This window comes from Pelophylax lessonae (assembly GCF_965119305.1).
Source record: "Pelophylax lessonae genome assembly, chromosome: 4".
NCBI classification, from domain to species: Eukaryota; Metazoa; Chordata; class Amphibia; order Anura; family Ranidae; genus Pelophylax; species Pelophylax lessonae.
In genome coordinates this window covers 162013918-162027214 of record NC_138771.1, presented here as the reverse complement: position 1 = coordinate 162027214, position 13297 = coordinate 162013918, and the positions used below count along the sequence as shown (strand labels likewise).

At 41.7% G+C, this 13297-nt stretch overlaps 1 protein-coding gene across 2 annotated transcripts in view; it reads left to right on the top strand.

Annotated features, from left to right (window-relative positions):
* Positions 1-215: 215 nt before the first annotated feature.
* The window catches only part of PLXNA4 (plexin A4), a 965210-nt gene continuing 952128 nt past the window's right edge, over positions 216-13297 (top strand). The window contains exon 1 of one of the 2 annotated variants that reach the window (XM_082255302.1): positions 216-231. The gene's annotated coding sequence lies outside the window, so the exon portion shown is untranslated. Of the gene's footprint in view, positions 232-4386; positions 4440-13297 lie in introns of those variants that run through there. The other variant, XM_082255301.1, reaches the window with a different exon arrangement.

The following is a 13297-nucleotide window of genomic DNA, read 5'->3' as shown; positions in this document are numbered from 1 at the left end:
GCCATCCGGATAATCGGAGCCAGGGGAGCCAAGGGAGGGGGAGAGCTGATTGCCGCAACCGTCATCCCTCCTCTACAAAGGTGTGCTCGGTGCCTGCTGCAGAGAGGAGAGAAGTACCTGAGCTCCGATGTCTGGGGAGGATTAGGGGATGTGATGTTGGGAAAGGTTCCATCTGCAGCGTCAATGCGGCTGCTGCTGTGAAGGAAGGGGGAGAAGGAGATCATCTCCCAGGTAAGATCTAATAGGGGGGAGAGGAGAGGAGTGCCACTACCTGATTCATACCATCTGGGGGTGAGGGGTGAGATGCCAGGTGCTGGCACATTTTCTGCCTGATCTTCTGTGCCAAGGGAGGGAGGGGGGCAGCTCCACCTGCACCTTCCCCTGGCCATGCCTGGTACACCTGAGATCTCCTCTCTGCTATGGCATGCCTTGTATTATGGGGGTTCAGCTCACTGGAGTTAGGGGAGCAGTACTGCGGTATGACAGGGGCCCCCAGAACGTGCGATCTCCAACATTTCTATATTATTATCGGATATTATAGGGCCATCTCTATGTCCTTCAGGTCTGATCCGGGGCCAATGACAAGACACAGGCAAGGGCACATCAAGTCGGAGCATTAGAGCCATCATGGCTACATCTGTGGTTCAACATTACCGATCACTGCAGTGGGATTATACTGGATGACGCCGACCCCAAGGAGCTAATATAAGTGTAGGATGACTGATCCCTGGAGGAGAGCCCAGCCTGCTCCTCACTGCAGGGGGTACTATGTGGCACCTCCGCTTTATAATACTGCCCAATAAACCTGGGGCACCAGTAATAATACTGCCCATTGCATCTGTGACCCCAGTGGTAATACTGCCCATTGAACCTGGGATCCCAGTGATAATACTGCCCATTGAACCTGGGGCACCAGTAATAATACTGCCCATTGCATCTGTAACCCCAGTAATAATACTGCCCATTGCATCTGTGACCCCAGTGGTAATACTGCCCATTGAACCTGGGGCACCAGTAATAATACTGCCCATTGCATCTGTAACCCCAGTGATAATACTGCCCAATAAACCTGGGGCACCAGTGATAATACTGCCCATTGCATCTGTAACCCCAGTGATAATACTGCCCAATAAACCTGGGGCACCAGTGATAATACTGCCCATTGAACCTGGGTCCTCAGTGATAATACTGCTCATCAAATCTGCGACCCCAGTGATAATACTGCCAATTGAACCTGGGACCCCAGTGATAATACTGCCCATTGAACCTGGGTCCTTAGTGATAATACTGCCCATTAAACCTGGGTCCCCAGTGATAATACTGCCAATTGAACCTGAGTCCTTAGTGATAATACTGCCCATTGAACCTGGGTCCCCAGTGATAATACTGCCCATTGAATCTGGGTCCCCAATGATAATACTACCCATTGAACCTGGGTCCCCAGTGATAATACTGCCCATTAAACCTGGAACACCAGTGATAATTCTGTCCATTGAACCTGGGGCACCGGTGATAATGCTTTCCATTGAACCTGGGGCACCAGTGATAATCCTACCCATTGAACCTGGGGCACCAGTGATAATACTGCCCATTGAACCTGCAACCCCAGTGATAATACTACCCATTGAACCTGCAACCCCAGTGATAATGCTTCCCATTGAACCTGGGGCACCAGTGATAATGCTTCCTATTGAACCTGGGGCACCAGTGATAATACTGCTAATTAAACCTTGGGCACCAGTGATAATACTGCCCATTGAACCTGCAACCCCAGTGATAATGCTTCCCATTGAACCTGGGGCACCAGTGATAATACTGCCCATTGAACCTGCGACCCCAGTGATAATACTGCCCATTGAACCTGGGGCACCAGTGATAATACTGTCCATTAAACTTGGGAAACCAGCAATATTATTACCCATTGAACCTGGGACACCAGTGATAATACTGCCTATTGAACCTGGGACACCAGTGTTAATACTGCTCATTGAACCTGGGACACCAGTGTTAATACTGCTCATTGAACCTGGGACACCAGTGAAAATACTGCCCATTGAACCTGGGACACAAGTTATGTACACTACCCATGAAACCTGGGGCACCTGTTATATAATCTGCCCATAGAACCTGGGGCACCAGTTTTATATAATACCCATGAAATCTGGGGCACCAGTTATAAACACTGCCCATGGAGCATAGGGAACCAGAGTTAGATAAACTGCCAGTGGAACCTAGGCACCAATTATGTACTTTGCCCATGGAACCCAGGGAACCAGTTATATACTCTGCCCATGGAACTTGGATCACCAGGTATATACAATCCCCATGTAACCTAGGGCACCAGCTATATACACCACTTAAGGAGCCTGGGACATCATAGATAAATCCCATTGAACCTGGGGCACCTGAGTTAAATGCACTGCCAATAGGATCCGAGGCACCAGAGATATTGACACAGCCAAAAGAACCCAGAGCACCAGTTATATACACTTCTCATGGAAGCAGGGGCACCAGAGCTTTATAAATCTCCATGGAACCTTGGGTATCGGTTATACACACTGCCAATGGAACCTGAGGCATTAGTTATACACACTGCCTATGGAACCGGAGGCATTAGTTATACACACTGCCCATGGGACCTGGGACACCAGTTATACACACTGCCCATGGGACCTGGGGCACCAGAATTCTATACAGTGCCCACAGACCAGAATAATCATTATCAGGATAAATGTGTCTAGAACAGGCTGAGCATCTCTGTGCAGAGGCTAGCAGGGACCACTCACACATGACTCCCATCCAGAGCAGGGATGTAGGATGAGCTCTCTTTTACAATGTTTCAGCATATACAGCAGATTGTATAGAAACCTTATTTGTAGGCTATTTCAAGGCAGAAAGTCACTTTACATTTTAGATCTGCATAGGGTAAAGATAGAACTTGAATGGTTAGTATAGGCAGACCTATGCCTTAGACCCCCTGAGCCTGCCTGTGCAATATTATGTGCTATTAGGGTAGGAAGCAACGTGCCATATCCTAATCCTACAGCATTGGAAGACTTGCATGTTCCAAAGGGGCCCAGATATTAATTTTACAAATGAAAATGCAAAATTTTAGCCTATTTTCACTCAAATTTCACAGAAGATTTATTCATTTTCCACAAAAGATTGCATTAGAAAAATGTAAGAAGGTTTGATGAAAACATTGGTTTACAGCACTGCCATTGGTGTATATACCATAAACATAAGAAAGTATATCCAAGAGTTATGTTTTTCAATGATATATATATATATCTATATGCATTTTCAGTGACCTAGGTTACTGAATTGGTCGATTTGGCTGCAAGACAGCCTTTTAAATGAATGCAGTGTTTGAGCCTCAGGTTATGGCTTATGTACATAGGCTGGGATACAGTACAGGATCCATCATTCTGCTGCTATGGGATTCAGGAAGATCTGTGCATTGTGGAATTGTAGAGAACTGCTGCATGTGGAAGAGCACATTTCCTGATCTCTGTTTTACTGCAGCATGCTCATTGAATATGGGCAATGGACAATGTGCTGCTGCTTTTCAAACATCCCACAGATCTGTGCCCAGTAAAGCATCCTTCTGTTGCACTGGATCCCTTACAGCTTCATTAAACCCTTCTCTTCACTAAACCCACTAAGCTTGTACAGGCGGTGTGTCCTTATCCATTTAAAGCGTGGCACTACGTCCTCTTTTGCACTGATTTCTGCCCAGATTTTTCTGATGACAGATCATTGTGATCTAAATCTGAAGTCTATAAGAATAGAACTCATTACAGTGAGTATAGGTTCCCACTCTGTGCATGTTCCTTCCATGTCACTAGATGTATGACATTTGAATTATAGAGGAGGTTTTTGAATTATGATGACAGTGAAAGGTCTTTGCAAGTGTCGATGGCACACAGATGTGTTTTGCTGAGATTTTGGCATTTTGCTGCTCTCCCTTTCTAAATGAAGCTTTGGCTGTTTCACTCAGCTGATGTTTTATAGATAAGCATGGTTGCTGTGTTGAGCAGACAGCCTCTTTAAAGATTAGTTCAATTTACACTTTAGAATGCTATGTTTAAAGGCTTTAAGGCTGTGCTAGGGTGTTAGCAGGGTGTTTCTGCAGTGGAACCCTCAAAGCCAATAACCTCTCAGCGTTGGAGTTGAACCTGGCATAAATTATTGCAGAAAGGTAATGGAGAGGTTTAAGCGGTACAGATGTGCCTGTTTGTCAGTAAGTGCTTGCCTAATAGATTGCCTTCGCCTTTCGGTGGTGTAGAACCTACGTTGGCACCCTGAGACATGCATCAGCAGCTCCTCAGCCTCACAATTTATAGAATGTATGCTTGGTGGACTTTACTGGAAGAGATGGGAAGCCTTATTTGAGAAGCGGATGCTATGAAATCACTGCACCAGATGTCTTTTGTGCGGTAGGGAGCACAGCAATTATTAGAGGGGGCAGTTCATCTCTAAGAATACTCTGATTAGACAAAATAAGCTGCATGTTGACATCCTTCATTGAATACTTTTTAGACACTGTAAATATTTTTTCACGTTGTTACATTTATAAATATATTATTTAAAAAATATAACGCGCTCAGTAATTCAGTTGTTTGCTATATAAAGGAAAAACTTATATAGATCTAAAAAGGTTAAAAAAGATGCACTAACCCATAGTAGTCAACAACACGTCATCTACTGTTCTTACTCCATTGATGAAGATTTTAATAACTGGTTGCTATTGGTAACCTTACATCCCTGGTCCTTGCAGCACTACAAATGAACCCACTACATTTAATGGTTGCCAATGGATATTTCAGAAAGAAAATCATTACTATAAGACATTTCTAAAATGTCATGTAGGCAAGCATGGGATCTTCATTTTTTTTTATATTTTAAGAATGTAACTTTCAAAGTCTGCCTTCAAAAAGGTTTATACATTGCTCAATGTTGAAAACTGGTTTATTTTACTACTATAGTATAAGCTACATAATTGCTATCATATGAGCCATTTACATCAGAAATGACATAAAAAGAAAAGTAGAGTCATAGAGTTGCAGATTCTGATGAGCAGAGCACAATGGGTATTTGGTGTGCTCTGCTGCAGTTTAGTGGAGCATGCTTGTCCCGTATATTGTGTAGTATTATGGCCACTAGGACTGCAGTAAAATGCTTTGATATTTCAAACAAAGACTTAAGGTACTGCAAAAAATGCTGTGTGTGGACTGCTTAACAATATTGATCAGTATGGGCTATTCTACTATCTACAGTTATCTAAGGGTTGATTGATTCTCTGCAGCCCAATGAAGCACACACTCACCCTGTCCTAACATCTGCAAGAAGTGCTGGATCACCAGTCTGGGAATTGCCTAGTACTGTAGAATATAGGGGTATAATGCACCAGGGACGCTGATTCTGAAGAGCAATGGGCACAGTAGGCATTTAACAAGCTTTAGGCAGCTTTCTTGAAGCCCATATACCAAACCTGCACTCCATTAAAATCAATGAATTTAACACAGTTACTGTATAGCAGGTAACAAAGCACCATCTGTCTCCCCAATGTGCTGCTGCAGTCCTATGAAAAACCTGGTGAGTGCAGGTATGAAGCATACCAGTTTGCTCCCCCTTACCTCCCATAATGCAGCACTTGGTGCCTAAGTGGTCAGTCATTGATTTAATTGATTTTAGCTGAGCACAGGTTTTAAAGTACACTGCAGCTTTGGGGTTGGAATATAGAATATAAATTACAATGGGATTGTGGTTGTAGCTTTAAACGAGGTTCAGCATCCTTCAGCAAGCATTTGGTTTGACTATGGATTACAATGGGATTCTAGTTGAAGCTTTAAACAAGTTTTAGTAGGCTATATCAAGCATTTGGTTTTAAGCTTGCCTAAAGCTACAGCCAGAACTTCTAATAAGATCTGTTTTCATTACTTCTGGATCTGAAGGGTGCTTTAAGGGCTTCAAGAAAGCTGCTTTATGTTCTTGGTTTGTGAATGTCGTCAATATGCACAGCTCTTCAGACAAGCATTCTCAAGCTAGTGTGAACTGGCTCTAAAGGAAAGTATGGAAATATTTTGACCTAAGAAATGTTTATGACTGTGAGGCAGAAGTTGCCATAGTTGTTAGTTGTCCTGTCCCGGGGTGATGGTGGTTGGGGAGGGGGGTAGCTTTGCCTTTCTTATAACTACAAATATTGGGGTTTATGAGAAGATGAAGGTAAATCATGTACTCCAACTAGACAGCAAAAATATTTGCGGCCACTCAGACTGGTTGTCTGGTAAATTTGGCAAAATTCCCGAATGACTTTGTATAAGCATTTGTGGGCCGATGTAAGCTCATGTGGCTTACTCAATAACAATCAGTTTCTTTTCATAAAATACCATTTACTACTACCAATACCTTATCCTACACTTGGGACAAAGTGCATCAAAAGTAGAATACATTCTTAAACACAGGTGTTTTAGGGATTTACCAAAATGTTGGCTACTATAATTTCTATGCCGGTGCTGCATTTAATGCTCAGTGCAGTACTAGTGGCATGCAATACTTCTTCCAATATATACTTAATATATCTTCATGGAAGGAACTGTAATCCTAATTGCTATATTAGGTAGATGGAGTGTGAGCAAGGTGCTGCCTAACACACACACACCTAACTACTATAGATAGAACATATATTTAAGGGCAAATGCACATATTATCTTCCTGGCACATGTAAAAAGAACAGCAATAAACACTATTCAAGTGTTAACACATCACGTTTCATGTTCATTTCATTACCTTATGCAATAAAATTGGCTTCATCTGTGTGTGTGCGCAATAGGTCATAGGGTCATTTAACAGGATAATGGAAAGCCTGCCTTGTAAATGTTTATTGCATTCTAATGTAGTGTTTTACATTAGCACTAGATCTTAGCAGGCAGTCCTTGTTGTAATACGCGTACCTTTTGGTTTTCAGGTGACAATTTATTGAAATGGAGGACATGGAGATAGCTGCTAAACAACATGCCAGATCAATGAGAGCCATAAGCATAGCTTTGCCTACAGAATTGTAGCTAGCATCATTATTTACATTATTTATCATCAGGTGACCTAAAGTGAAGCCCTCTTACTACTGTAATGGCTGACTGAGGTTTGCCTTTAATGTTACGCTTGCATTAAATGGAAACCAGTAATGAGAGAATATGGAGACTGCCATTGCTGACCTCTCTTTCTAAAAATGCTAGTTACCTACCTGTCATGCTGATCTAATGGCTTCAATACTTTAAGAGGTGCTGACCTGGAACAATTATGCAGAGCGTTCTGACTTTCTAATTCACATACTTGTTCCAGGTCAGTGACTCAGAAGGAGGTCAGCAATGGCTTCCCTGTATTTTTCTCATTGCAGATTATTTTTTAATGACAAGATGCAAAGAGTGATGGTACTTCCTCACCCATAGATACTGATTACAGATCAGTCCTCATTAGAAGAAGCATAGAAAATGTATTCTAGTTGCCACAAATAGATTTATATTGGAAATGCAAGGTTTGAGGGTTGGTACATGGTGGTGCTACTTAACACTAAGGAGGCCCAAAAAGGTTAGAATCTGCATTGCTGCATTTTTGAAGGAGCTTCCTTCAAAAAATCTGTACATTGTTCCTTATGAATAGATGAAAGGCATGCTCCTCCTTTTGTATATCCAGTACTGTAAGGAATTCCCATTTTTAACAAGAAGCCTTATAATGAAAAAGAACAAGGGAAGGGCTTGTGTGCATTGAGTTTCATAGCAGTATATTCTTAAAGATGTATGCATATACTCTCTTTTGATTACAAGTGTGGCCTGTAGGACAATGTTTCTGTTCTTCTTGGCACTGCAAGAGGGTGTGAGTGTAATCATTTAGTTCTGGTGTGTAGAAGAATTTTAATTAATTTCTTGCCATCTACCATTTTCACATATATACGGTAACATTCATAAATTAATTTTACAGGTAAAAGTCAATTTGACTTGTGATGGACAGGGAGGACTGGGAGGATTGTTTTGAGACTGGTACTAAATTGATGATTTCTGCCAGAGATTCAGACCAAGTTTTGCACAGAACCTACTACACCCCTCATAGATTACATAGAATCTTCCCCCAGAGATCTCCGAACTGCCCGCGCTGCCTGACTATGGTGGGGACTTTCTTGCATATGTTTTGGGACTGCCCTAAGGTAGCACAGTTTTGGCTGCAAGTCTTTGATGTTATTAATCACAGGTTGGGAATGGCTCTTCCGGTCTCGCCTGCCCTGGCCCTATTGGGTATTGCGGACGATGATCAGAGACCTAGGCCCACGAAACTGCTTATCACTTATCTACTGTACTATGCCAAGAGAGAGAGATAATTCTGAAGTGGATCGCCCCTTCACCCCCCCCCCCCCTCGGTGGTCTCCTGGGAACACTCCATAGATGCTGTCCTGCCACGATACAAATTGACCTACCTGTTGCGAAATTGTCCTAAAAAATTTGACAGGGTCTGGCAGCCTTGGCTGGCACCTATGAGCTAGGTGCAGGTGCAGGTGCTGGCCCTGCTATAGATGTGGTGTTCCCTGGGGCAGAGGTACGGAGGGAGGGTTAGAAAATGTACTCCTATGTGATTGTATTGTTTTGCTGCAGTACTATTTGCTTGCTACTGTATCTTCTGTTTTGCTGGTATGGATTTGCTTATCTTGTAAATGTGTCATTCCACTTTAATTCAATAAAGGAACCGTTTGAATCGTTAAAAAAAAAAAAAAATTGACTTGTGATTTTGAGACTTTGTGTAGTTACATAGGATGGTCCCTAATTTCACTGATGTCTTTGTCTGCTTGACATTCTTAAGGTACATCTGTAATGGTTTTAGGTCAATTCTGTTTTACATTTTTTATGTTTTATACATTCTTACTATTTATATATCTTAATATTTAAAACAAAGTTTATTATAGGGTACCGCCATGACACTGATGTCCCATAGTCCTATATAAAAGAGAACAGTAGCTGTTTTCTTTCAGACTCTCTATCTCTGTAATTACAACCACCTTAATTAGACAGAGCAGGCAGTTTTAATGGATTAGGTGCTTTTTAATTCACTGACCCAGGACAAGTATGAAGAGTTCTGACTTGATTGCATGCTTGATCCAGTCAGTGTCCCAAGGTATTGAAGCTAGGCAACCAGCATATTCAGAAGGAAGTCAACAATGGCAATCCCCATACCTCTTTAAGTGTATTACCTATAAGTTCTGGTCTTTTACATAGAATAGTGTTTAAAGAACATTATCATATCTAGATAGCCATGTAACAGTGCCAGGTTTTACAATTGGTGCTACGGGGAAATAGGAAACTTGTGATGCAGCTTCACTAAATGCAATTTACTTGGGACTTAGAAGCTTCTTTAATTCCTTCTGGACATAGTATATATCACAGATTGTATACAGTTAATCTACAGCTCTCAAACTAATATATTAGAAAGGCCATATACAACATAAATTATAAATGCATGCTCTTGGGCTAGTTTTTTGAGTGGCTGATGTTATGCATTAGAGGTTGCAATAATTTTCAGTAATGTATGGTGAAAAGCATGGTAAGGCCACATCAGTCCCATGGGATACTATGTATAGAGTCATTACATTTTAAATAAACTGACGCTGTAAGTGACCCGATAGAGAGAATAAGGGAATTACATGGGATGTTTTAAGAGGGCTTGCAAATTTTCCTTTTTTAGTTGTAACAGCAGTAGGGAAGTCTAAATGGCCACATGTTACAGCAAGAAGTCAATAACACATTTTACACTGTTTAATTATTCAATGCCAACTACATAACTTTTCTTCAAACTGATACAAATTTTCAGGCGAGAAAAAAGAAATAATTTGTTTCACTGTTTACTTATACCAGACTTTCTGAACCAGGTTTCTGTAGAACCCTAGGGTTCCTCCAGAGGTTGTTAGGGGTTCCTTGAGCAATTAGCAGTTTCTGCCTCTTAGATATCTAACCACAGGCAACAATGATATTTTTAGCTATCTGTATATCTGTAAGGGGAGCATTTTTTTTCACTGACCACTGATGTAAAAATCATTCTTGCCACTGACTATCGAGATAATGTACTGTGAGCTGTAGATATTGTAGTTATTGGTGGGAGTTTCCTGAGACTTGAAAGTTGTTTTAAGGTGGAAGTAAAGTAAATTTCTTTACTTGTACCTACAGGTAAGCCTATAATAAGGCATACCTGTAGGTACAGTGAATATCTCCTAAACGTGCACTGTTTAGAAGATATTCACACAGCATGAAGCCGATGACATCACTGGCGCATGCACTCTGAAGGGACAGCATACCTGTGCCGTCCCTTTAGAGCTCTGTGCCGTGGCCCTGACTCCTACTTGCATGTGCAATAATGATGTCATCATGGCTTGGCCAACCAGATGGCTGGAACACTTGAACCTGGAGGGAAGACCGGGTGTGAAGGTAAAAAGCCCCATCATCGGTAACAGCGTGCCGCTGGAGGGCTTTGTTCTAAGGTTAGTATTTAATAATGTGCTAGTATTTTTTTTTTAAAGTGCAGTTTACTACCGCCTTAAAGGTTTCTCCATGCAAAAAAGGTTTAAAAGGCTGATTTATACCATTAGAATATGTGACTTTAATAAAACATGAGTCAATCGCATGTCAAGGGCTAAGCATAGATTCTAGCCTGGTCAGCATTGTGTGTGGCCAAATTGGGGTGTTATTTTGTTTAAGGGTCTTGGCCAAGTGTTAATGCTGAATTAAGGCTAGAAATGTCCTCTTTACATATTTGCAAATTATGCCAGCTGAGATTTGTGAGAAATGATGCCAATTTCAGCTCATCAGAACCATATGTAAAAAAAATGTATATTGACCCCACAGCAAATATGTAAAGAGGACATTTCTAGCCTAAATTCAGCATCAACACATGGCCAAGACCCTTCACAAAATAACACCCCAATTTGGCCACACACAATGGTGACCAGGCTAGAATCTACTCAGATGCTTAGCACTTGACCTGCGATTGACTCATGTTTTATTGAAGTCACATATTCTTATGGTATAAGTATTGTAAGCCAACCTCTAACTGTAAAATTAATTTTAATTTCGCAATAGGACAGGGCTAATTCTGTCTAAGCCAGTCAATTAAAACAAGTACACTAATATTTTTAGTTGCAGTAGCCTTCTGACAAATGCCAGAATTGTCATTCCTGTTCTACCGACTTTACAAAAAGGTGCTTTGATACGAAGAAGGATAACTGTAGAGACAGACTACAGACTGGCAAGGCAGATATATGCTCTACCCTAGTTTATCCCATTGCTAACATTGTCATAATTCACATGTCAAAATGAGCAGCTCAGTGTAATGTGCAGCCTGGAGTCAGAGAGCTCTGTTTAATGGGCTCATTACAAAACAATGGAGGGAAGTGTATTCAGCACTGTATTATTTCCAACAGCCCTTTTCAGCCAATTTATTCAGGATCGGAAGATGGAAAACTTTTTATTAGGTGGCTTTATTTAAATGCTTGTTGCTGGGACATTCTTAAATTTATCATTAGGCATTGTTTCCTTCAAGTATTGCCTGGAACTGTGTCAAACATCCTTTAAAAACTGCATCTTTTACGCAGCTCCCAAATTAGAATATCATGGCTGACCTCAAGTGCTCTGACTTGCTGCTGTTACCTAAAGACAAATTAATGAGGAACACAAGCGGAAAAAAATGCTTGTGTTGACACAGTTGTTATAATTTGCTATTATGAACGGGAATAATCCTTTCATGTTAAACTATGTCCCAAAAACAATATGGTAATGATAACTCTGAGTGTTATCAGCATGTCTACAAGATGTATAGTAATCCTTTTCAGAAATGAGTTTGAATTTAACTGATTGTTATTTCAATAAAAACCATAAGTGTGGTTGAAGGTACGGATAGAAATGAGATTACAGTTGCAGACTGATGATGTGCCGATTTCGGGTCTCTAGGAGGGCCATGACCTGTCAGGCAGGCTGTTGGCAGGGTACATTTAATTGGACAAGTTAGAAAACCTGTGCTGATTGCTACTTTTTCTTCTCTGATAACCTGGCACTAGGTTCATGCTTGCGGCTCCCCAACCCTTCCATCTCCAGTCACATTGTAAGGTTGGCAGGGATGTCTGCGGACAGCCTGCCTTTGGGAGGTTGAATAGTGCATGCATGAATGACTGTTCTCACAATTCTATGGGCAACTTTACAATTCCTTCCAGTACTTTATATTATGTTATATAAAGAAAGTAAGAGTGCTGTGCTAGAGCTAGGGCTGTCAGAAGTACAAGTTATAGGCCTGGTTCACACTTATGCAGGTTGCATTTTGCCTTTTTTAATACACATTTTTGATCCATTGAAGTCTATGGAACCAAAAACCAGAAAAAAAGTCCCCGGTCCTTTCCGTACATTGCACAGATGTCACCAAGACCCATAGGAAACCATGGTAAATGGATTGTAGTGTGTTTCTGCAAAACTGAAAATGCACTAAAAAAATGCATAGGTGTGAACCGTGCCTTAATCAATAAGGTGGCCTAAGATATGTTGCATCTGTCACATGGTATAGCAAACAATCAGAATATAACATTTAAGTCTGGGTTCACACTACTGCAAACACAAACATTGCATGTGATTCGCACCGCATTCCTGCGCAGACCACATGCAATGTTTGTGCGATGGGAATTCAGCCATACAGTTTGTATGGCTGAATTTGCATCGCAATCGGACCAAAATGGTACAGGACCCCTTTTTTGGTCGGCACTGGAATCGGATTGCGTGGTTGTTCACACCCACGCAATCCGAATTTCTGTACCATTTCACAGTTCGCACTGTGATCTGTGAACCGATCTGCGATTCAGGTGCGATGCGGGAACCCACATAGTATTTGCACGGTTTCCCGTATCGCATGAGGGGGAACCCAGCCTAAATGCAGGTTCTGAAATAGTTTTTCTTTCATTAGGGTGTTTTCACACTTGCCTGGTCTGAACCCGAGTTCGATTGCTCTCCCCTCCCCCTGCCCCCGATGGACTGTGTTCACATTTGATTTTTGTATCCGAACCGCGGTACACTTGTGTCATCAAGCTGAAGCCGGCATGTACCCATGTTGCTTGTCAAACCGCTGTAAACGAGAAGGTGCCAAAATGGATAGAATTGCTCGCTTTGGTAAGATTGTGTTCTCATCAGAAGCTAACCGTACTGGAATTCACATGAACCGTACCCCAGACCACCCTTTTTAAGTGGACTCGGGTACGGTTCGCAGGTGCGCACCCGAGTTC